Below are 27,322 nucleotides of genomic sequence, written 5' to 3'. Positions count from 1 at the left end.
CTTTCATTCAAATCAGCAATTCAAATTCAAATTCATCTGCTCATCTTTACTTTCAGGATACAGATGTATTTTAATCTTCTCCATCCTAAAGCCAAAACTATCTGTATTTTCAAGTCAACCCTGAACATTGCTCCATACCTCAAGTTACTTTGCTCTTTCTAAAATGCTAAGTTATTAATGTATCTTATAAAAGTAATTTATCATAATAGATATTATTTTCTCACTACCAACTTAACCTAAATATAAATTATGATTTTATCTAAGTATTACATGTCCTAAAACCAAATGATACTAAGATCTTAATAAATAATAACAATAAAAATAATAATAATACTAATAGCAAAAATCACTGGCCAGCCTACACTAAGTTCCAAACTAATGAGGCCAACAGCCACAGAAGTGAACTCATTTAAATTATTTATTGATTTATTCTGGCATTTACCACCATTTTGCTCAATAATATGCTTATACTACTATTATTGGTATATCTCTCATAAATTATCTATTTATTTACTATTGTGTTATGAGGATACAGCTATCTAGTCCTGCCCAACCCAAAGCTGTTTACTTTCCTTTATTTTAAAATATTTGAAAAAGAACTGCAAACTCCTTCTCACTACAGTTGGAGAAATTAAGTAAACTATCTGTCTCCTAATCCTTCTTTTTTTTTTTTTTTTTAAAGATTTTATTTATTTATTTGACACAGAGAGAGATCACAAGTAAGCAGAGAGGCAGGCAGAGATAGAGGGGGAAGCAGGTTCCCTGCTGAGCAGAGAGCCCGATGCGGGGCTCGATCCCAGGACCCTGGGATCATGACCTGAGCTGAAGGCAGAGGCTTTAACCCACTGAGCCACCCAGGCGCCCCTCCTAATCCTTCTTTTAAAGCTGCTCCAGTCTGTACTGGATGACTGCTAGCCAGATGCATAGCCATAGACCCAGAATATCCCTTAACCCCATCTATCTTCTGTCCCCCACCCCATCTGCTTTCCAGAGTCTTATGTTTTGAGGATTTATAATTTATTTTTTTCTTTTTCTGATTGCTTATCTTGCAGTAGTTTTTTTAAGAAGTCTCCAAGGAAAATGAGATGTTCGTGCACCCTTGCATGCAATAAATATGTTTTAATTTTCATCTTGACCTTGGTGGACACTTGAATATAGAGTTTCAGATTAATAATCAATTATTCTCAGCCTCTGAAGGTATTAACTACAGTATTCTGTGTCTCAGTAATACTCTTGAGTAATCTAACGGCAATCTTATTTCTGGCTGTGATATGTGATCTGCTTATTTTCTTTTGCTTTGTTTTGTTTTTCTTCTTTATTACTTTTAGGATTTTAAAATTCCTTCTGTTCTGAAATTTTAGAATAACTTGTGATAGAATCATTTTATCTTCAATTTTTCTAAAAAAAAAGTATTTTATTTATTTATTGAGAAAGAGGGGGAGAGAGAGATAGCATGAGTGAGGAGCAACAGTTGGAGAAGTAGAGACACAGAATCTTAAGCCAACTCCATACTGAGTGCAGAGCCAGACTCGGGACTTCATCTTATGACCCCATGATCATGACCTTAGTGGGTACCAAGAGTCAGATGCTCAACTGACTGAGCCAGCAAGGGGACCTTCATTTTATCTTCATTTGTGATGATGGGAGGTTGTTAGGATCTTTGTCTGGACACACGTATTATTTTGGAAATACCTTTTCTTTATAATCTTCTTCCACTTATTTTTTCTGTTCACTTTTTCTAAAGTACACATTACTAGAAAACTGAACACCCTGCTATAATATCCCATTTTCTTTTCTATTTTCTATCTGTGCCTTTTTTCCTACTTTCTGGGAGATAATCTCAACATTATTATAAGCTTTCATAAAATGTCTAGTGATCTTTGGCTATTGAATCATGATTTAAAGTGAGACACTAAAAAACTTATTGTGAGACTCTACATGTGTTTGTGTAGATGTGTAGAGGAGGGCACTTGTTGAATGATGAACTTCTTCATAATAAAGTTCTACCATAAAATCTCAAATTGCTTTTGTCTGTAGTTTTTGTTTGATTACTTTTTGTGTTTTGTTTGATTACTTTTTGTGTTTTGTTTGATTGCTTGCTTTTTTGAATCTTTCTAGGTCACTTTCTTCATATATGCATTTTCAGATGTCTTGCCTGGTGCTCCACACCTGACTGCTTTGATACTAGTGACTGATTCAAGAAACAGGATGGGAACTCTAAAGCTTAATTAGCAATTTCATTTATTTCCCTGATTGTCAGAACACTGTTTCACCCTCATACTCACCATCAGCTACCTGTGGATTTCCCAACACAGGCATCACTTTGACACATTTTTTTCCCCCTGAGAATAGCATGTATCTGCTATTTTGTCAGGAAGGGCTATTCAGATGCCAGTACTGGTTTGGGGAAGGTCTTGAACAGTCTAACTCCCTTGGTAGACTGTTAGAAACTGTTATACCTACCACATTGAGATACCTTGTACCTCAATTACAGGAAACTTTCAGTGGTAGATTCTGTACCACAACGTGTTTCTTCATGGTCATCCTACCCTGCAGGATATTAGCTTTCAGCTGTAAGTCACTTATGTCCTACTTATCTTTCTGCTTCACACCTCCAGAGAAAGTGTCGACACCCCTTACTTGCTGTCAGCTCCTCTCTAGTACTCCATATAGTTAATGGGTTTTAACAATCTTTTTACTTGCTTTAATGCCTTTCAAATTTTAGGAGGAACCAGAGAAAAACACATATGTTCAAATCTTCATGCTAATGACACTCTCCAATTTTTGACCCTTGCCTTGGTAAAACCCGCCATTCATTCTGTCACGCAACTAGAGTCAACAACCAAGTCTAACAATCCCCTTTCAGCTTATTTCTTCTTGACTTAATTTCATTTACAAAACTCTCATTCCTTTACCGAAATTATTTATACCCTTGCTTTCTATGACCCTCTTCTCTAAGTTTCCCTTAAACCTCTGTGTAATATTTTAGGCTCGTTCATCCCTCTCTTTCTCTGATTACATCTTAAATTTGACAGGGCAAGGATGGGGAGACTTCAACATATATTTGTAACCCAGTGTTGCTCTGTTGTGTTACTTCTGTAAAACTCCATGTGTATTTGCATTGCTAACCTTCCATGGCAGCCCAGTCCTCCAAGGGAAGAGAATTCTTGTTTCACATGCAATGTTGCCTAGATTCTGAAAAAAAAAAAAAAATTAATAAAGAAAGAAAACTTTTATATTTTTTTCTGTATTTTTCTCATTTCTTTGTTTCCAAAATAGCTGTATCTCATTTGTAATGTTGCTGATGGTGAGGAAATTTTCATTTCAGTATGATCCAAACTTGGGGGAGGGGGGACAAATGACAAATAGTCTTTCCATTTTCCTTCATGAGAGCAAAATTTTAAAGCTGCTGTGACCTAGAAAGAAAAAAATCAAAGCCATTAAAATATAACAAGAAGAGTACAAGAACTGGAAAAAATGCATCAAGAGGTAATAAAGAATTTGAATACCTAAACAACTCCACCTAGTGCTTCATTGAAAAATATTTGGTGGCATTTGCCTTAAAAATTCATCCTCTAAGTACTTTTCATAGTCAGCAAATTGAGAAATCTGTGGCGAGTGAGCATATAACAATGCTAAAATAATGTTGGAACACCAAACCAACTTTTGAATCAGGATTGCTTTGGGTTGCAATGTGCTCTTGAGATTTCTTACACAGACAGTGATGTCATCTGTAAACAAAGATAGTTTTATTTCTCCCATCCCAATCTGCACACCTTTTACTTCCTTTCCCTCTGTTACGGCATTAGCTAGGACTTAGAATATCATATTGAATAGGGACAGGGAGCAATGACATCCTTGCCTTATTCTTAGGCTTAGGGGATAAGTTTTGAGTTTCTTGCCATTATATATGATATTAATTATAGTTTTTTTGAAGATATTACTTATCAAGCCAAGGAAGTTTCCCTCTATTATGAATGGTATTTAAATGTCATTCTCCTCATGTAGTTGTTGATAATGGGATTTCAACTACTTCATGACACTAGAAATCTTTAGAAAACACTGTCACTTTTTGGTTCTATTTAATAATGTTACTGCTGTTAAAGCATAACTCTGTTTTTGGTTTAAACTAAAATCTAAGTAAATCTATGTGCTGCTTCCCCTAAGCAATTATATTTCTTATGTGAAGAGTAATAGGAAGCTGAAAATGGATTAATTATGTAGAAACTGTAACTCTCATTTTAGGCATTGTTTACATTCTTACAGCCTTAGAAGGGCCAGTGAAAGCTGAATGCAGTGATGCTTCTGAGGCACTGACAGGCAAATATGTTTAGGGGATAAATTTTAAAATGGTAGTTAATGAGCCACCATTGTTTCTTCTATGAAAAGGCAGAAATGGAAGTCACTTTGAAAACTCAATTTGCCTCAATAAGGGAAAGTTTCCTTTTCTCTGTGTATATGTATGGGAAAAGGATATTCATGATATGCACAATGTTTAGAACTAGAAAATTTTATTCTACTAACTGATTATCCATACTGAGCACTATTCAAATACTGTCAATTTGGTCCTATATGAAAATCCTCCTTCTCTACACATTTCCAGTAATTTAGAGTCTATAAAATTACATTAAAAATAATCCAAAAACACATCAAGACATTTTACTGTAATTTTTAAGTAACTTTAATTATATAATGATATATTTAGCAGTGACTCTTGATTTTCCTATCTCCAGACTGAATTTCCCAGAAATACTTTTAGTTATTATTTTTTTATTGCTTTTCATGTGAAATTGTTATTCTCCAGTGATTTTTCACCACATTAGATATAGTTCTATGCTCCTGAGTTTTAGTTTCAAACTTTCTATTTCCACCAAATGTTCAGCATTGAATTCCATCAGTGATTTCATTTTATCACAACAGAACTATATTTTTTTCCTATTCTACATTCTTTAAAACAGTTGAGTCATAACATAAAATAAAACATCTCCACCTTGTTCGGGACTATTATTGTACAAATAAAACATACTCAGCCTAAGCTGTTGTCTCACATTCATAAAGTGCATTGAAGGAAGTTGAACACATCTAGGTGGAAAAGTTCCAATGATGACATCAGCTTTTGTGCACTGCCATGCTCTGTCTTGATCCTTCATGCCCTCTTTCCTCTTTCTCTCCATTTATTCACTTACTTATCTACATCTAATTGTATGCTGAGATAGACCTATCTGTGTGTTGGCAAGGTGATTAGTATTCCAGGGAAAGAAAGATTGTCTTTTTCAGTAGCTTTCCCAAAATTTCCAGGGAAGAACTTGAATTGCTGCCTTTAATCATGTATCAAACAAGAAACTAAATTCCCTATTCAGGGTCTGAATGACTCTTGTTACTTTGACTTGGGTCAAGGAATTCTCTGCAGTTTGTGGTGGACCAAGATTATGCTGATTCAACTCAAATGGGCAGAGAAGAATTCATATATATTGGGATAGATTCTTCTTTGAAGGAGGGTACATCCATCACTACTTCATGACCTCAGAGCTTAGTCTACTACTTCTCTTGTCACAGTCTTTGCCACATCATCTTTGATTGCCAAATATGAACATAATTTGCATAGGGTTTTATCTTTATCAGTTCACTCATTTACACACACAAACACACACATGCGCATACACTTTGATCAAGGCATTTATTTTACATGTGGGGTTTACTACGAAAACATCTGAAGTAATATGCATATTTTCCTTGGCATCTGCTATTAAATTTGGAAGAACAAAAAATGAGAGAGAGAGGGTAGAGGGTTGGGCACAGAGGGTGGCAAAGAGAGAAAATTAACAGACTGCCACTTTAATGTTACTGAGAAAGTGGTATAGGATTGGTTCCCAAGCTTGTATGTATGTATGCTTGTTTGTTTGTTTGTTTGTTTTGGCTACAGGGATCAGCAGCTGAGAGATCCAACTGGATATTTTTAGAAATATTTTTGACTTAAACATTTATGTACTAATAAGTTTTTATATATGATCCTTCTGGTCAAATTCTATTCAAACAATTTCTTTAAAACACTTACCTCAACAGTTAAGGTTTTGTTAATATTGACTTGTTATGTATTTCTCCTTTCCAGGTATTTTGTTTATTTTAATTTTCCAACATGCTTTAATTTTCAGGTATGTATTACTAGGAAACTTACATATCATGAGCAGAGTATTTGTACATCTGCCTTTATATAAAGTGCTCACTATACACATTCTGGTTCATAGCCATGTTCCTTCCTAATGTTCCTAACATTCCTTAATGTTTCTGCTAGAACAAATTACTATAAAAATTGTGACTTAAACAGCTCTGATTTATTATCTTATGATTCCAGAGTCAAAAGTCTTAAATGACTCATAAGGGGCTAAAATCCAATGTCAGAAGAGGCCCTGGGAATCTACTCCTTGCCTTTTCCAGCTGTATTGCCTGCATTTCTTGGCTTGTGGCTATATCACTGCTACCTCTGCCTGTGTCATCACATTTCCTCTGACTAATCCTCCTGTCTCTCTCAATGCCATTACATCAGCCCCATATGGACAATCCAGGATGACACCCACCTCACAGTCCTTAACCTTAATTACACCAGCAGAATCCCTTTAGCCATTTAAGGTAAGATATTCACAGGTTCTGGGATGATGACTTAGATACCTGCAGGGGTCATATTTCTAGTCACTATAATAGCTAGAGCAAATCAAGGAGTCCTTGGTTGATGTAGAGTTGTAGATGTAAATCTCATGAGTAGACTGAAGTACCTAGTTTTATATATGCTGACATTATGAACCAGACACTATATCCTGGAACACCAAAGCAGAATCCTGAAATCAAATTCTGTTTGATAAGTATTTTTTTTTCTTTTTTTAAGATTTTATTTTTTTACTTAAAAGAAAGAGAGAGAAGGAGCCTGAGTGGGGTGTGGGGCAGAGGGAGGGGGAGGAACTGGTTCCCCACTGAGCAGGGAGCCTGAGGCAGGTTCCGTGCCAGGACTCTGGGATTATGACCAGGACTGAAGGCAAACGCTTAACCAACTGAGCAAATCAGAAGCCACCCCAGTTTGACAAGTATTTAATGAGTGCCACTGTTTGCAATTCAATGTGCTATGGCTTCTGCATCTGCCCTCACGGTTATGGATTCTGTTTCCTGGATGTTTTCCAAAGTACTTGTCAGAAATATTTGGCTTGAGGCATGTGAAAGTACAGGACACTCAAGAATTATAGTTTGGTGAGAGGGAGTCAAGATGGCGGAGAAGTAGCAGACTGAGACGACATCAGGTAGCAGGAGATCAGCTAGATAGCTTATCTAACCATTGTGAACACCTAAAAATCCAATGGGAAATCAAAGAGAAGAAGAGCAACAATTCTAGAAACAGAAAATCAACCACTTTCTGAAAGGTAGGACCTGCGGAGAAGCGAATCCAAAGTGACGGGAAGACAGACCGCGGGGGGAGGGGCCGGCTCCCGGCAAGTGGCGGAGCAACAGGGCACAAAATTGGGACTTTTAAAAGTCTGCTCCACAGAGGGACATTGTTCCAGAGGCTAAACCGGGGGGAAGCCCAGGCAGAGTGAGTGTAACCCCAGGTCCCGCGGGGTCACAGAAGGACCGGGGGTGTCTGAGTGCCACAGAGCTCGCATATATTAGAGCAGGGAAGCTGGCTACAGTGACAAAGCCAAGGAGAGAGCTCTCAGCCCTGGGTTACCTTGTGCCAGTCACAGGCTGGATGGGCTCGGAGCGTGGCCGGAGGCCACGGAGACGGAAGCGCCTGGACGCTTCTTTCCAAGTGCCAGCAACTGACTGCTTTCCTACCGGCGCGAATGCAGGACAGGGAGGTGGGGCGGTTGGGTGCTTTTCTCTGAGGGTGCACTGAGAAGTGGAACTGCAAGCTGTCGGCTCCTCCAGGCCGAGAGTTTGGGAGGTTGCCATTACATTCCCGTCCTCTGGAACTCTATAGAAAGCACTCAGGGAACAAAAGCTCCCGAAAGCAAACCCAAGCAGATTACTTAGCCTGGCCCCTGGCAAGGGCAGTGCAATTCTGCCTGCAGCAAAGACACCTGAGAATCACTACAACAGGCCCCTCCCCCAGAAGATCAACAAGAAACCCAGCCATGACCAACTTCGCTCACCAGGAACAGCAGAATTCTAGAGGAGGAGAAAGCAAATCTTATCTGGACAAAATGACAAGGCGGAAAAACTCACCACAAAAAAAAGAACAAGAGGCAGTACCGAAGGCTGGGGACCTAATCAATATGGACATATGTAACATGACAGATCTAGAGTTCAGAATGGCGATTCTCAAGGTTCTAGCCAGGCTCGAAAAAGGCATAGAAGATAGTAGAGAAACCCTCTCAGGAGAGATAAAAGCCCTTTCTGGAGAAATAAAAGAACTGAAATCTAACCAAGTTGAAATCAAAAAAGCTATTAATGAGGTGCAATAAAAAATGGAAGCTCTCGCTGCTAGGATAAATGAGGCAGAAGAAAGAATTTGTGACATAGAAGACCAGATGACAGAGAATAAAGAAGCTGAGCAAAAGAGAGACAAATACTGGACCACGAGGAGAGAATTCGAGAGATAAGCGACACCATAAGATGACACAACATTAGAATAATTGGGATTCCAGAAGAAGAAGAAAGAGAGAGGGGAGCAGAAGGTATATTGGAGACAATTATTGGAGAGAATTTCCCTAATATGGCAAAGGGAACAAACATCAAAATCCAGGAGATGCTAAGAACGCCCCTCAAAATCAATAAAAATAGGTCCACACCTCGTCACCAGATAGTAAAATTTACAAGTCTTAGCGACAAAGAGAAAATCCTGAAAGCAGCCCGGGAAAAGAAGTCTGTAACATACAAGGGTAAAAGCATTAGATTGGCAGCAGACCTATCCACAGAGACCTGGCAGGCCAGAAAGAACTGGCATGATATATTCAGAGCACTAAACGAGAAACACATGCAGCCAAGAATACTATATCCGGTTAGGCTATCATTGAAAATAGAAGGAGAGATAAAGAGCTTCCAGGACAAACAAAAGCTGAAAGAATTTGCAAACACCAAACCAGCTCTACAGGAAATATTGAAAGGGGTCCTCTAAGCAAAGAGAGACCCTAAAAGTAGTAGATCAGAAAGAAACAGAGACAATATAGAGTAACAGTCACCTTACAGGCAATACAATGTCACTAAACTCATATCTCTCAATAGTTACCCTGAATGTTAATGGGCTAGATGCCCCAATCAAAGGACACAGGGTATCAGAATGGATAAAAAACCAAAACCCATCAATATGCTGCCTACAAGAAACTCATTTTAGACCCAAAGACACCTCCAGATTTAAAGTGAGGGGGTGGAAAACAATGTACCATGCTAATGGACATCAGAAGAAAGCTGGGGTGGCAATCCTTAGTTCAGATCAATTAGATTTTATGCCAAAGACTACAATAAGAGATGAGGAAGGACACTATATCATACTCAAAGAGTCTGTCCAACAAGAAGACCTAACAATCTTAAATATCTATGCCCCTAACATGGGAGCAGCCAACTATATAAATGAATTAATAACAAAATCAAAGAAATACATTGACAGTAATACAATAATAGTAGGGTACTTTAACACTCCCCACACTGAAATGGACAGATCATCCAAGCAAAGATCAACAAGGAAATCAAGGTCTTAAATGACACACTGGACCAGATGGACATCACAGATATATTCAGAACATTCTATCTCAAAGCAACAGAATATACATTCTTCTCTAGTGCACATGGAACATTCTCCAGAATAGACCACATCCTGGGTCATAAATCAGGTCTCAACTGGTATGAAAAGATTGGGATCATTCCCTGCATATTTACATACCACAATGCTCTGAAGCTAGAACTCAATCACAAGAGGAAATTTGGAAAGAACACAAATACATGGAGACTAAACAGCATCCTTCTAAAGAATGAATGGGTCAACCAGGAAATTAAAGAAGAATTGAAAAAATTCATGGAAACAAATGATAATGAAAACACAATGGTCCAAAATCTGGGACACAACAAAGGCAGTCCTGAGAGGAAAATATATAGTGGTACAAGCCTTTCTCAAGAAACAAGAAAGGTCTCAAATACACAACCTAACCCTACACCTAAAGGAGCTGGAGAGAGAACAACAAAGAAAGCCTAAACCCAGCAGGAGAAGAGAAATCATAAAGATCAGAGCAGAAATCAATGAAATAGAAACTAAAAAAACAATAGAACAAATCAATGAAACTAGGAGCTGGTTCTTTGAAAGGATTAATAAGATTGACAAGCCCCTGGCCAGACTTATCAAAAAGAAAAGAGAAAGGACCCAAATAAATAAAATCATGAATGAAAGAGGAGAGATCACAACCAACACCAAAGAAATACAAACAATTATAAGAACATACTATGAGCAACTCTACGCCAACAAATTTGACAATCTGGAAGAAATGGATACATTTCTAGAGACATATAAACTACCACAACTGAACCAGGAAGAAATAGAAAACCTGAACAGACCCATAACCAGAAAGGAGATTGAAACAGTCATCAAAAATCTCCAAACAATCAAAAGTCCAGGACCAGACGGCTTCCCAGGGGAATTCTACCAAATATTTATTTATTTTATTATTATTTTTTAATTTTAATAAACATATAATGTATTTTTATCCCCAGGGGTACAGGTCTGTGAATTGCCAGGTTTACACATTTCACAGCACTCATCATAGCACATACCCTCCCCAATGTCCATTTCCCCACCACCCTCTCCCATCCCCCCTACCCCCAGCAACCCTCAGTCTGTTACTAGCAAACATTTAAAGAAGAATTAATTCCTATTCTCCTGAAACTGTTCCAAAAAATAGAAATGGAAGGAAAATTTCCAAACTCATTTTATGAGGCCAGCATCACCTTGATCCCAAAACCAAACAAGAATCCCACCAAAAAAGAGAATTACAGACCAATATCTTTGATGAACACAGATGCGAAAATTCTCACCAAAATACTGGCCAATAGGATCCAACAGTACATTAAAAGGATTATTCACCACGACCAAGTGGGATTTATTCCAGGGCTGCAAGGTTGGTTCAACATCCGCAAATCCATCAAAGTGATACAATACATTAATAAAAGAAAGAGTAAGAACCATATGATACTCTCAATAGATGCTGAAAAAGCGTTTGACAAAGTGCAGCATCTCTTCCTGATTAAAACTCTTCCAAGTGTAGGGATAGAGGGCACATACCTCAATATTATCAAAGCCATCTATGAAAAACCCACCGCAAATATCATTCTCAATGGAGAAAAACTGAAAACTTTTCTGCTAAGGTCAGGAAGATGGCAGGGATGTCCGTTATCACCACTGCTGTTCAACTAGTAGAAGTCCTAGCCTCAGCAATCAGACAACAAAAAGAAATTAACAGCATCCAAATTGGCAAAGAAGAAGTCAAACTATCACTCTTTGCAGATGATATGAAACTATATATGGAAAGTCCAAAAGACTCCACTCCAAAACTGCTAGAACTTATACAGGAGTTCAGTAAAGTGTCAGGATATAAAGTCAATGCACAGAAATCAGTCAGTCGCATTTCTTTAAACTAACAACAAGACAGAAGAAAGAGAAATTGAGGAGTCAGTCCCATTTACAATTGCACCCAAAACCATAAGATACCTAGGAATAAATCTAACCAAAGAGGCAAAGAATCTATACTCAGAAAACTATAAAGTACTTGTGAAAGAAATTGAGGAAGACACAAGGAAATGGAAAAATATTCCATGCTCATGGATTGGAAGAACAAATATTGTGAAAATGTCTATTCTACCTAAAGCAATCTACACATTTAATGCAATCCCTATCAAAATGCCATCCATTTTTTCCAAAGAAATAGAACAAATAATCCTAAAATTTGTATGGAACCAGAAAAGACCTCGAATAGTCAAAGGAATATTGAAAAAGAAAGCCAAAGTTGGTGGCATCTCAATTCCAGACTTCAAGCTCTATTACAAAGCTGTCATCATCAAGACAGTATGGTACTGGCACAAAAACAGACATATAGATCAATGGAACAGAGTAGAGAGCCCAGAAATAGACCCTCAACTCTACGGTCAACTAATCTTTGACAAAGCAGGAAGGAATGTCCAATGGAAAAAAGACAGCCTGTTCAACAAATGGTGCTGGAAAAATTGGACAGCCACATGCAGAAAAAATGAATTTGGACTATTTCCTTACACCACACACGAAAATAGACTCAAAATGGATGAAGGACCTCAATGTGAGAAAGGAATCCATCAAAATCCTTGAGGAGAATGCAGGCAGCAACCTCTTTGACCTCAACCGCAGCAACATCTTCCTAGGAACATCGCGAAAGGCAAGGGAAGCAAGGGCAAAAATGAACTATTGAGATTTCATCAAGATCAAAAGCTTTTGCACAGCAAAGGAAACAGTGAACAAAACCAAAAGACAGCTGACAGAATGGGAGAAGATATTTGCAAAGGACATATCAGATAAAGGGCTAGTATCCAAAATCTATAAAGAGCTTATCAAACTCAATACCCAAAGAACAAATAATCCAATCAAGAAATGGGCAGAGGACATGAACAGACATTTCTGCAAAGAAGACAACCAGATGGCCGACAGACACATGAAAAAATGCTCCACATCGCTCGGCATCAGGGAAATACAAATCAAAACCACAATGAGATACCACCTCACACCAGTCAGAATGGCTAAAATTAACAAGTCAAGAAATGACTGATGCTGGCGAGGATGTGGAGAGAGGGGAACCCTCCTACACTGCTGGTGGGAATGCAAGCTGGTGCAACCACTCTGGAAAACAGTGTGGAGGTTCCTCAAAAAACTGAAAATAGAGCTACCCTATGACCCAGCAATTGCACTACTGGGTATATATCCTAAAGATACAAACGTGGTGCTCCGAAGGGGCACGTGCACCTGAATGTTTATAGCAGCAATGTCCACAGTAGCCAAACTGTGGAAAGAACCTAGATGTCCATCAACAGATGAATGGATAAAGAAGAGGTGGGATATATACACAATGGAATACTATGCAGCCATCAAAAGAAATGAAATTTTGCCATTTGCGATGATGTGGATGGAACTAGAGGGTATCATGCTTAGCGAAATAAGTCAATCAGAGAAATATAACTATCATATGATCTCTTTGATATGAGGAAGTGGAGATGCAAGGCGGGGGGGGTTGGGGGGAGGTAGGAAAAGAAAAAATGAAAGAAGATGGGATTGGGAGGGAGACAAACTGTAAAAGACTCAATCTCAAAAAACAGACTGAGGGTTGCTGGGGGGAGGGAGGACGGGAGAGGGTGGTGGGGAAATGGACATTGGGGAGGGTTTGTGTTATGATGAGTGCTGTGAAATGTGTAAACCTGGAGATTCACAGACCTGTACCCCTGGGGATAAAAATACATTATATGTTTATTAAAATAAATAAATTAATTAAAAAATGTTTGGGGTAAAAAAAATAAAAAATAAAAGCATATGCATAAAAAAAAAAAGAATTATGGTTTGGTGAATTGTGGTAGATGTAACCCTGTGAATGCATTTGTAAGTAAGTTATATGTTCGGATTTCCCCATGTTCAACTTTATGAGCACAAAGCCTGTGAACTAAATATTATGCCTATATATGTATTTGAAGTTTCAATTATATATCAATTCCAGTATTTCAGGAGCCTGGAATATTTAATGAATAAAAAGTTGAGGCAAAATAGGTGAGCAATCATAAAATTTGCCGCAATATTTTCTTGTACTTATACTTAAACTATCCCATGTTTATATATAAACTATCAATGTTTTTCTCTAACATCAATAGTTTCATGTGAGCACAAGTTCGCATTCCCTCTCATCTAGTATAGAATGTCCCTCCAGCCTTTTTACCTTCACACTAATTTACTTCTCCCTACCAATAGAATTTCATCAACATGCAACCACATGTCTAGTTTTCTTATTTATATTTTATTTTTTATTTTTTGACATGTATTATTTATTTTGGTTGGGGGTGCAGAGGAAGAGAGAGAATCTCAACTAAACTCCATGCTGCTGAGTGTGGAGCCCCACTTGGAGCTGGATCCCACAACCTTGAGATAATGACCTGAGCCAAAATCAAAACCACCCAGGTGCCACTTCTTATTTTTAAAATAAAAGATATAAAAACAAAAAAAAGAAAAAGAAAATAAAAATTCGTCTTCTTTTTCTTACCAATTATTAACCCATTTTTTGTTTGTTTGCTTTTCCTTCCAGCAAAATCATCAAAAGGTTTATCTATTGTAACTCTAAGTTTTTCTCTTGAAATTACTCCAGTTGGGCTTTTGCTCATGCCAACTAATAAAGCTGCTCATGCCAAGGTTACGGATGACGTTGCAAAAATCAGTTGTCAATTCTCATCCCTCTTCAGCATTGGCAATATTTTTCACTGTGATTCTTCCATTCTCCTAGATATTTTTTTTTCATTTATTTTCTAAAATATTTCAATATACATATATTTTTAATTTCCATTCTCCCAATCTCATCGAGTATTCCTTCTCAGTGTCTTGTGCTGGTTCCTCCTTTTTTCCTTGATTTCCTAATATTGGAAGGTGCTGGACTCAGGATTCCTCTCTTTTTTACCACCCCAGGTGCTTTTCTGGATTTAATAATATATCCTACTCTTTACTTCTAAACTTAAGTATATAATAGAAATCATTTACTCTACATGTGCAAAACTAAACCCTTGTTTTCATCCTGCAAACCTTTTCCACCAGCAGGCTTGCCCATCTTGGTTGATGGTAACTGTAACACTTAAATATGATGCTCTGAGTTGAGGACTCTTGCAAGTTTTTATTTATATTAAATTACTGCACCTTCATAGTAACCCTGAGAAACAAATTCCACCATTATGCCCATAGGTAAGGAAGAAACTAAGAAATAAAACCCTTAATAAAACTGTGGAAGTCGCATAACCAGTGAGTGACAAAGCCTTCATCTGACCTTAGGGAGTCTACTCCTGAGTGATCCCCAAACCACTGTACTGTACTTGATTCACAAACTCTTCCCATTTTTCATAGGGCATATAAAAAATTTGAGAGCTCCATTTGTTCCTAAAATAGGTAAAATTTATTATTTCCTTCCCTATGCCTCCAGTATCAGATTAGCAATTTTTTAAAGTCCGATAATATTTTTGTTTCTGATCTAAGTTCTGCTCCTTCATGTTGTAGAAGATAAGGACTGAGTTATGGGCCATTTCTCTTCTCAACTATTCTAGCTGCCAATCACATAGCTTTCCCCCATCCCCCAAAAGGCCCCAATGTATACTCAGGTTTACATTGATTCATTGACTGCTAGTGTCAGCCTATCACAGCCAGAGCCTGCAGTAGTTTCTGGCTTCCCTGGTCTCAGTGCTACATTGTGGCTTAAGCAATGAGACAATGTCTGGTAGTATCAGAAACTCCTTCCCCATTGGTGGATCAAATGACCTGTTTTTTAATTTCTATGTATGTTAAGTTGGCTTGAAAGAATGGAACTTTTGTTACATGTGTGATATAATGCTTTAACCTTCATAATTAAATCCATCCCACTTGGTGTAACTAAATGACTTGACTATTTTCCCGTTCTCTCATTTGCATTTCGTTTCTTCAGGGGGTGTGCAGTTTTTGTGGTTGTTGCCATTCATTGCAGTCTATCTATTTTGCTTTTGTTTTTCTCAGTACTGACCAAGGCATCCCACTAAACAATTTGGGGAAGAACCACTCACATCATGGTCTATGTGAAATGCCCCTGATAAGTGTGTGGGGGTGTAGAGATCTGGCACAGCCTGATGTACACTACAGATAGCCCTGGAATAGATTTTGAACAAATTTGGGTGAATTTACTTCACTTATGTTTCTGGCATCCATCAGGTGAGGAGGACAACTGCTAAGCAATGTCTGAAAGCATTTTCAAATATTTCCATGATGTGATGTCATGAGTGTCAAAGACAGCCTCTATGGGACTACAGATCTTCCTTGAGTTTTGATGGGTTTACATCTCGGTAAACCCAACAAGCTGCCATTGAAAATATCATATGTTGAAATGAATTTATGACACCTAATCTACTGAACATCATAGCTAAGCCTAAACTACCTTAAGCATGCCCAGAACCCTTACATAAGCCTACAGCTAGACAAAATTACCTAATACAAAGAGTAGTTTATAATATAGTGTTGAATATCTTACATATTTTATTGAATACTGTACTGGAAGTAAAAAACAGAATAGTTGTATGGGCACAGAATGGTGTTAAGTTTGTTCACCTTTGTGATCATATGACCGACTGGGAGGTATGGCTCAGTGCTGCTCCCCAGAATCACTGGATGGTATCCCACCACACATCACTAGCCTGGGAAAAGATCAAAATCCAAAATTCAAACTACAGTTTTTACTGAATGCTTATCACTTTCACACCATGGTAAGTTAAAAAAAAAATAGTTGAGCACTGTAAATCTGGGACAGTCTATAGAATTTTCCTTAGGTTTTAGGGATTTTAACTTCTGATGTTTCTGTGGTTACTTTTGACACTTCTATGACAGTTGAAAATTTAGAAGTGAGCATTTCTAAAGAATTCAGATGAAATGTTTCTATAGAATCAAAGCAAAAGAGCTGAAGTTCCTAAACCTATGGTTTCATTGGCCTCCCAAATTATGAGTCACCTATTGTTTTGCTGCTGTATCATCTATACCTTATTAACTAGATTTTTGAGAGGAGGGGAGTGCCGATTCTTTTCAACCATGATTTGTCTTTCTTCTGATCCACGTAGATCTCTTCTTTTGGAACCAAGAATTGAATATGTTAATTGTGTCATAAGAGTCAACATTTAAACACTGATTGACATACTGACCATCATCTGTATTCTTGCTCCATACCATTTAATTGTAAGCAAAAATTTTGTGAAATAAAAGGTGCTTACAGAATTGGGATGAACTTATTGTCCTGTAGCCTGCCAGCTCTAATTAGTGACTTTCTATGGTTGTGAGAATATGTTTTCTTCCCTTTAGTTCCCAAGAATAGAACAACTCTTAAAAATATTGTGTCAGTAAGAGACCAGATATGGATATGACCAAACAGCTGATTTATAAACATGTTTTTCTATAGTATATGATGCCCAGAACATAATGGGGCTTGAAAAAACCATGATTATAGAAACCTTACTAAGTAGAAGTATATGTGCTATACCTTGCTAATAGACTTTAATAACTTGCATACTATTATACCCTATTGCATGCTTAGTTAAGTGTATGGGAAATTTGAAAAGTTTTTGATTAGTTGATAATTTTTTTACTGTGTATTACAATTATTTTTGAAACTACAACTATAATTACTATATTAACTATAAATACTTAGCATCTTATAGAGTCGTATAAATTTGATCTGTATGTAAGAATGAACATGTTTGATTTAATCTATAGTCTATTTGCTTTTGCCTGTCATTCACATATATGCACTCATGATCAAGGAATAATACCTATTCTCCTGAAGCTGTTTCAAAAAATTGAAGCAGAAGGAAAACTTCCAGACTCTTTTTATCAAGCCAGCATTACCCTGATCCCCGAACCAGGCAAAGACCCCACCAAAAAGGAGAATTTCAGACCAATATCTGTGATGAATATGGATGCTAAGATTCTCAATAAGATCATAGCTAATAGGATTCAATAGTACATTAAAAAGATTATTCACCATGACCAGGTGGGATTTATCCATGGGATGCAAGGGTGGTTCAACATTCACAAACCAAGCAATGTGATAGAATGAATCAGTAAGAGAAGAGAGAAGAACCACCTGGTCCTCTCAATTGATGCAGAAAAAGCATTTGACAAGTTACAGCATCTGTTCCTGATTAAAACGATTCAAAGTTTAGGGATAGAGGGAACATTCCTCAACTTTATAAAATCTTTCTATGAAAAACCCACAACGAATGTCATCCTCAATTGGGAAAAGCTGACAGCCTTCCCTTTGAGATCAGAAACATGACAAGGATGCTCACTCTCTCCACTCTTGTTCAACATAGTACTAGAAGTCCTAGCAGCAGCAGTCAGACAACAAAAATAAATTAAAAGGTATTCAAATAGGCGAAGAAGAAGTCAAACTCTCTCTCTCTTCGTAGATGTCATGATACTTTATATGGAAAACCCAAAAGAAACCACCCCCAAACTACTAGAACTCACACAGCAATTCAATAATGTGGCAGGATACAAAATCAATGTACAGAAATCAGTTGCTTTCTTACACACTAACAATGAAAACATAGAAACGGAAATTAGAGAATTGATTCCATTTACTATAGCACCAAGAACCATGAGATACCTGGGAATAAACCTAACTAAAGTGGGAAAGGATCTGTACTTGAGGAACTACAGAACACTCAAGAAAGAAATCGAAAAAGACACAAAAAGATGGAAAAGCATTTTATGCTCATGGATTGGAAAAATAAACATTGTTAAAATGACTATACTGCCTAGAGTCATCTATATTTTCAATGTCATCCCGAACAAAATTCCACCGGCATTTTTCAAAGAGCTGGAACAAACAATCCTGAAATTTGTATGGAACCCAAAGAGACCCTGCATTGTTAAGGAAATGTTGAAAAAGAAAAACAAAACTGGGGGCATCACGTTGCCTAATTCCAAGCTTTACTACAAAGCTGTGATCACCAAGACAGCATGGTACTGGCACAAAAACAGACACATAGACCAGTGGAACAGAGTAGAGAGTCCAGATATGGACCCTCAACTCTATGGTCAACTAATCTTCAACAAAGCAGGAAAAAATATACAGTGGAAAAAAGACAGTCTCTTCAATAAATGGTGCAGGGAAAATTGGACAGTTATGTTTAGAAGAATGAAACTCAACCATTCTCTTACACCATACACAAAGATAAATTGATGTGGATAAAAGATTTCAACGTGAGGCAGGAATCCATCAGAATCATAGAGGAGAACATTGGCAGTAACCTCTTCAACATCAACCACAGCAACTTCTTTCCAGACACGTCTCCAAAGGCAAAGGAAACAAAAGTGAAAATAAACTTTTGGGACTTCATCAAGATCAAAAGCTTCTGCACAGCAACAGAAACAGTCAACAAAACAAAGAGGCAACCCACGGAATGGGAGAAGATATTCGCAAATGACACTACAGACGATGGGCTGATATCCAAGAGCTATAAAAAACTCCTCTAACTCAACACACACAAAGCAGATAATCACGTCAAAAAAAAGGGCAGAAGACATGAACAGACACTTCTCCAAAGAAGACATACAAATGACTAAGAAGCACATGAAAAAATATTCATCATCATTAGCCATCAGGAAGATTCAAATCAAAGCCACAATGAAATATCAACTTGCACCAGTTAGAATGGCCAAAATTAGCAAGATAGGAAACAACTAGTGTTGGAGAAGATGTGAAGAAAGGGTAACCCTCTTGTGCTGTTGGTGGGAATGCAAGTTGGTGCAGCCACTTTGGAAAAACAGTGTGGAGATTCCTTAAGAAATTAAAAATAGAGCTACCTTATTACCCTGCAATTCCAGTACAGGGTATTTACCACAAAAATACAGATGTAGTGAAAAGAAAGGCCATCTGTGCCACAATGTTCACAGCAGCAATGGCCACAGTCACCAAATGTGGAAAGAACCAAGATGCCCTTCAACGATGAAAGGATAAGGAAGATATGGTCCATATACACAGTGGAGTATTATGCCTCCATTAGAAAGGATGAATACCTAACTTTTGTATCAACATGGATGGGACTGGAAGAGTTATGCTGAGTGAAATAAGTCAAGCAGAGAGAGTCAATTATCATATGGTTTCACTTACTTGTGGTGCATAAGGAATAACATGGAGGACACTGGGAGATGCAGCAGGGAAGTGAGTTGGGGGAAATTGGAGAGGGAGACAAACCATGAGAGACTCTGGTCTCTGAGAAACAAACTGAGGGTTTGGAGAGGAGGGGGTGGGGGATTGGGTGAGCCTGGTGGTGTGTATTATGGAGGGCATGTATTTCATGAAGCACTGGGTGTGGTGCATAAACAATGAATCCTGGAACATTGCAAAGAGAAGAATAAAATGGAAAAAAAAAAAAAAAGAATGGATGTTGCTGGGTATTGAATTCTATTACAAATAAAATGTGGTACGGGGCGCCTGGGTGGCTCAGTGGGTTAAAGCCTCTGCCTTCAGCTCAGGTCATGATCCCAGAGTCCTGGGATCGAGCCCCGCATCGGGCTCTCTGCTCAGCAGGGAGCCTGCTTCCCTCTCTCTCTGCCTTCCTCTCTCTCTGCCTGCCTCTCTGCCTACTTGTGATCTCTGTCTGTCAAATAAATAAATAAAATCTTAAAAAAAAAATGTGGTATATTTTAAATAAACAAATTATATTTAATTAAATTATTTTTAAATATAATTGAAATGTATTGGAGTCATATTTAAATGGGCATATTGATTATATTCATAGTGAGCACTAAAACCTATAAATTGAAAAATATTTCATTTAAGAAAAATACATTAGGTAATAATTTACTTATTTCCCAGAGTGAAATATCTGTAATAATAGATTTAAGTTCAGAAACAATTTCTTGGGGCGCCTGGGTCGCTCAGTGGGTTAAAGCCTCTGCCTTCGGCTCTGGTCATGATCCCAGGGTCCTGGGATCGAGCCCCACATCGGGCTCTCTGCTTAGCAGGGAGCCTTCTTCCTCCTCTCTCTCTCTCTGCCTGCCTCTCAGCCTACTTGTGATCTCTGTCTGTCAAATAAAGAAATAAAATCTTTAAAAAAAAGAAATAATTTCTTAGAGATATATTTTTAAAAATCATGTAATAAATGTTGTAATAATTATGTAATAAAATGTTGGTCATGAGATAACATTTTCAATTTGGAAGTTTTGTGTTTTCTTTATTTTCTTATTCTGGGAGGAAAATGTCACTTTTACAGTCTACCAGAGATTAAATGGCAAAGCAAATTTTTTCCAGATACAGTGAAAGCATTTTTTAAAAATTTTATTTATTTAAATTTTGTTTATTTATTTTTAAATTTTATTTATTTTTATTTTATTTATTTATTTGACAGACAGAGATCACAAATAGGCAGAGAGGCAGGCAGAGAGAGAGAGAGGGGAAGCAGGCTCCCTGCTGAGCAGAGAGCCCAATATGGGACTGGATCTCAGGACCCTGGGATCATGGCCTGAGATGAAGACAGAGGATTAAACCACTGAGCCACCCAGGTGCCCCATGAAAGCAGTTTTTAAAAGGTAATCTAATTGATTCAAATAATCATATTCAGTTGTTTAATACCTCTTATTTATATTCCCTAGGAGCTTTGTATATATAGCACCTAGTCTCCACATTGACCTACTCCTTTTATATGATTTACTGTTTTTTTTTTTTTTTTTTTAGTATTACTTAGTAGCTCAGAAGTGAAACAATAGGTTATCATACTAAAAAGTAAACTATAGGGGTGCCTGGGTGACTCAGTGTGTTAAAGCCTCTGCCTTCAGCTCAGGTCATGATCCCAGGGTTCTGGGTTCAAGCTCCAAATCAGGCTCTCTGCTCAGCGGGGAGCCTGCTTACTCCTCTCTCTCTGCCTGCCTCTCTGCCTCTCTGTGATCTCTGTCTGTGAGATAAATAAATAAAATCTTTAAAAAAGTGAACTATGCATATTCAAGATAATTTAATCTTATATAGTATTGATCAGCCCCTCATGATGTGAAATGTTGATGTCTGGGAGCAAACAACGAAGAAAGAATTCTTGAGATGTCTTTGGTGCCAAAAAGGTGGTTTTATTAAAGCATGGGGACCGATGGGGACAGAATAGTGGGCAGAAAGAGCTACACTGGGGTTGTGAGGAATGACTGGTTATACACTTTTAAGTTGGGAAGGGATTGGGGATAGCAAAAGTCTCTGAAGAACTTGGAAGCAAGTTCTTGACAGAACAGCTGTTGTTTGGATAAGATCCTTTATTACTGTCTAGTAAACCTTAGTGATGAGACCCTTCAGATGTATATCAGTTTGCCATGTATTTGGAACATATAACATATAACCTTGGGGTGGGGAGTGTAGAGACAAAGGAAGTTTCCAAAGAGATTTGTATATGTTGAAGAGCACTTACAGGAGCCTGAAGCTCTGGCTAATGTCAAGCTAAGGTTGCCTTTTTGCCTTTAGCACAGTATTAACATTGAGGCAGTTGAACTCCATAAGGAAGATCACTCTCCCTGTCCCAAGCACTTGTCAATGGGCTGTACATTGTAAAGAAATTTACTTATTTATTTGCTTGCTTGTTTGTTTGTTTTTTCTATTTCTTTTGCTTTTGTTTTCTACATCTCCTCATAGGATTAAAAAAAAAAGATCATTTCATGGAATATTTGCATTGCAGCAATATTCTAAATGTGCATTTTCAGCTGTTTCCACACTGTGAATTCTTTTCTCTGAGCAGGAGAAAGAATTGATATTTCTTATATCAGATTTGGGTGGTAGATGATCCCCAACATGCTCAGAAGGCAAATAAAGAGAAAGATCAACAAGGGTTCTTCAGGAACCACTGGATCTACTTATATTTTCTGCTAATGAAGCATCTTTTATCAGTGATCCTTTCCACTGATTAGCTGCAGATGCCTATCTCTAGAGTTCAAATCATTCCAACAAGCATTTTTGAGTGAGGTAGAATATACTCAGCCCACCGCTAGTTTTGATGAAGAATCAAAAATATAAATAAAATCCTAAATAGTGTTTAATGACATGAATCAATCAAATTCAACCTCCAAGTATGAATCATGTGAAATAGCCTTTTGTATTTGCTTTTGAAAGTATTTTCTATTATACCATTCTATGTCTTATAATAAACTATTTATAAATAAAGTATTAAGAAAACCTTTTTTTCTCAAACAGAACTGTTACATTTCTTCATTTCTCACAAGATCTCTAATTCATCTTGCTCTCCGCTACTACCTCCCTCCTTTTTTTTTAAATTGTAATTGGTAAAAAGTTAAGAATTAAGTTTAAAGATCAAACACAGTAAACATTTTGACCCCAATTCTTACTATAATCTCATTTTTGTTCATTTTGGGCATTCCTTTTATTTCTCTAATTTGGTTTTAATCATCTAATTGTGGCTATCACTTGTTTTAACTTACTTAAAAATCTTTTTGGAAGAAGATAATATGTGAGTAAGTAAGTGAACAAAAAATAGTGCCATGTAGAAATCTTAAATTTTTATATGTGGATGTGTTTGGGGTAAAAATCCTTATTATGATTACAGTTAAGATGAACTATAGAAAAACATGGAATTAAGAAATTATTTTTAAAATACTGTTTAATGAAGCTCTCTTATTTTACACTGCCAAAAGATTACTTTTAAATTTATTATGATATAAATTGGGGAGGGTGGGCTAAATGGGGGATGGGTATTAAGAAGGGCACTTGGTTATGATGAGCACTGGCTGTTAAATGCAAGTGATGAATCACTAAATTCTACTCCTGAAAGCAATATTATACTAGCAAGAATTTAAATAAAACTTTGGAGAAAATTTTTATTATGTTATTTCTTATTCTTATTCTTATAAATCAAGGATGATCTATGAAAATTTTTGGCCAAGCTCTCTACTGAAAAAGATGGAGACACTAACTTCATGAAGAAAAGGAGGACTTCTAACTGATGTTGGATGGGCAAGGCACCCCACAATATCAAGGTGTAAAAGAAATAGATGTTGATGAAGAATTTAGAGTCGCCATATGATTTGTCATCCAAATCCTTGTTGAGAGGAAAGGTAGAGGCAATATTGAAAATTAAGCACTAGAGCAGACAAGTGTGCAATGGAACTGTTTTCACAGAGACATATAATCACCCTAGCCAAGGAGAGTGCCCTGACTGAATAGTGCAGACGCGGCTTGTCAGAGTATGTAGCTAATGAGGATTGGGAGGGAGGCCAAGGAGTGCTTAAGTGCACACACTCTGGATTCAGGTAATCTGGATTCTTTATTTACCAGCCTCAGTTTCCCCACCGATAAGATCTGGAATACTAACAGATTTTTCAGAGTAATGTTACAAAGCTTCTAGTCCTTTGCACAACACCTAACCCAAAACAAGTGTTTGGCATATGCCGGCTTTTTTTTCCCCTGCCTTAATATAAATAATAAATGTGTGTCAGATAAATAAATGTGATTAAAAATAGCATAAAAATTTAGGTTTGTGGTAAATCCGATTGGTGCTAGCTCTTAAGCATCAGGTAGTCAATATGACAGTCTGATAGTCATGTATCAGAAAGTCAAAATATTATTTTTGAGTTACTTATGTAAATTCTTTTTTTTTCACCACTTAAAAATGCTGCAGTCCTGATTCAGCAAAGTCACTTTCTTTTTAACAATTTTAGGTGGATAAGATTTTCTCATATAAAATTAATGTCACTGCACAAAGCTTTGAAAGCCCTCAACTTCTGTGTATTTTGACCTCTTTGCTCTTTTGTTTCCTCTGATTTCTGATCTTAGTTTCTGTTCCTTCTATTCCTAGGAAAACTCACTCCATTTCTTATAAGAAGGTTTTTCAAAAGCTCATCTTTCAGACCAGTATTTGGGCCCCTGATATTTGCAGGGTCATCTGTACAAATGGACCCTAGATACGGTATGCCTAAATATTTAACAGTTATGACCCAGCTAGCAAACTTAAATGAAATTTTCAGTCTTACTGTCTTGAGAGGTATGCTTCTGTAAATAATAATAGGCTGTGACCCTTAACCACCTGTGAAACTGTTACAAAAAGCTTGCTAATTTGTGAGTATCTCTGGAAGTATGAAACAGAATGAAAGCTGCATCTGAACACAAAATGAAACAGGGAATAGATCCTCAGCACTACTCAGATACTAGGTTTCAGCAGGACAGTGTCTTTTGCTTTTGTGCTAGGAGGAGAAAATTCACATGCTAGTAATTTGCCTTTTTATTCCCTTAAGAATCTTAAGAATCTGTTTCCAAGTCCTTCCTACATTCCAGAAAAGTATCCATTTTTGAATATTGACTGTGACACAAACCAAAACTGACTTAATATCTCAACATGGCTAACTTTTATTTAAGTTGTATCCTACAAGAGATGCGTCCCGAATCCCAAATGGCACGGTTTTCAAGCTACACCCTCAGAATGTGCAAGCACTGAGGGCCAGACGCTGAGTGACAGAGGTGTAATATGCAAGGTTTATGATATATTTATTTGTAAAGAAATGTACATGTGTAGTGTGATACAAAGGATCTCTGAGGCCTAAAATATTACTGATATGATTCTTTCTTTTAAATGTAGACTTTTTTCTCTGCCACAGGAGACTGAACATCATTCAGCCTTTCCATAAAACAATTTCCCCACTCATAGTATGGTGGTTTCCCAGTAACTTAGTATTTTTCATTCTGATACAGATTTCCTTACAGTTCCTCAGTCTTTCAAAGGCATTACAAAACTTAATTATGATGGTAGTAGACATGGGTGCCTGGGTGGCTCAGTCAGTTAAGCGTCTGCCTTCTGCTCAGGTCATGATCCTGGGGTCTTGGGATGGAGCCTCATGTCCAGCTCCCTGCTCAGTGGGGAATCTGCTTCTCTCTCTTGCCCCTCCTTACCCTCCCACCCCACAGCTTGTGTTCTTTCTGGGTCTCTCTCAAATAAATCAATAAAATCTTTTTAAAAATGGCAGTAGACAAATAATGCCCCTCCCCACCTTCCTCCCAAGATGTCCGTGTCTAAGTTTCTGGAATCTGTAAACATTTTACCTTACATGACAAAAGAGGAATTAAGATTACAGATAGAATTAAAGTTGCTAAAGAGGTGATCTTAAAATAGGGACGTTATCCTTGATTATCCATGTGGGCCCAATGAAATCACAAGATTCCTCACAGGAATCTTCAAAGTGGAAGAGGAATGCAGAGGAGAGTGTTGTGATGTGATGCTGGCTTTGCAAATGCACACCTGAGCAGAGGAATGCATATGGCCTCTGGAAGCCAGACAAGAAAGGTAAGTTCTCCCCTAACGTCAGGGCCTATTTAGCCAGAGTGGCCCCACCTCGGCTGAACAGCCATTTTGTTGTTTATGCAGTAAAACTTAAATTGATCCTACCCCTCCCCCCCCAGCTCCCGCCCCAAGGGAACTTATTTAAAAGCAAGTCCGGGGAAACCAGTCCCAGGTAACAAAGCCCAAATACAAGGGTGGGTCAGGTCAGGTAGAGATAACAGCCTGAATGCCATGCCGGGATGAGTCAGGTCAGGTGGAGACATCCAATCAGTAAAGTTCGCAAACTGACTCCCTAGTTACTAAGGAGTGTGGGCCCCGCCTTTTGGGTGCCAATTCTCACCAAGGTGATAGGCTAGTTCAAATGTCTACTATAGGGTAAATTGTAATTCAATTGGTCACTTATGTGTGACCTAGCATGACTGTGCAGCTTTCTCTGTGTGTTACAATCTCATTCAACACCTGTGTGTGGCCAGGCCCAACCATATGGCCTTTGCTCTTTAAAAGGCAGGAAGGGGTCACACTCTCTGTAAGAGGCGTGGCCCCAGCCAGTAGGTTTGATTCTCAATGCTTGGCATGAAATAAAGCTTTGCTTGACCTTTGCTTTGTATCAGTCTCGCTCCTTTAACCACGGACCCATTACTGGGGGACCCAACATTGGGGACCCAACACTAGAGCCTCCAGAAAGGAAATCAGCCCTCTAGATAACTTGATTTTAGTCCAGTGAGTCCCACACCAAACTTCTGATCTATTAAGTCAGAACTATACAATAATAAACTCGTGTTAGTTTAAGTCTCCGAATTTCTGGCCATTTGTTATTGTATCATGAGGAAGCTAATACAGAGTCTAATTTCAATTTTTCTCCCCACAGAGTTTCTAAAACCTACCATGAAAATAAATAAATAAATAAATAAATAAATAATAAATGGAAACTTAATTTAAAGTTGAGTCAGGAAGCCCTGAAGGGGGAGCTCTTTCATCGGCGTACCACTTCTTCCAGTTAGGATAAACAGTAGTTAGAAGCTAAGAGTTATTTCAACAAAGGGATCATATTTTTCACATAGGAATTTTATTTTCTCTTATAAGGAAAATAAAGACATTTGCTCCCTCTCTACAGCAGCACCCAACCCATCCAGCCAATGAGAAACTGCTACAACCTCAAACACTTGTTCTCCAATAAATTTTTGTTCAAAAAAACCCTTGCCAATTTCCTCCTAAAACCCAGTACAAGCTGAACTTCCCTTTGTCTCTTCAGATTTACCTGTGGTTCACCATAGCTTGTTTGTCCTGAATTGCAACTGCTCCACTATTCTCGAAT

This window comes from Martes martes, assembly GCF_963455335.1.
Source record: "Martes martes genome assembly, chromosome: 2".
In the NCBI taxonomy this organism is placed as follows: Eukaryota; Metazoa; Chordata; class Mammalia; order Carnivora; family Mustelidae; genus Martes; species Martes martes.
This window is presented reverse-complemented; position numbering follows the sequence as displayed.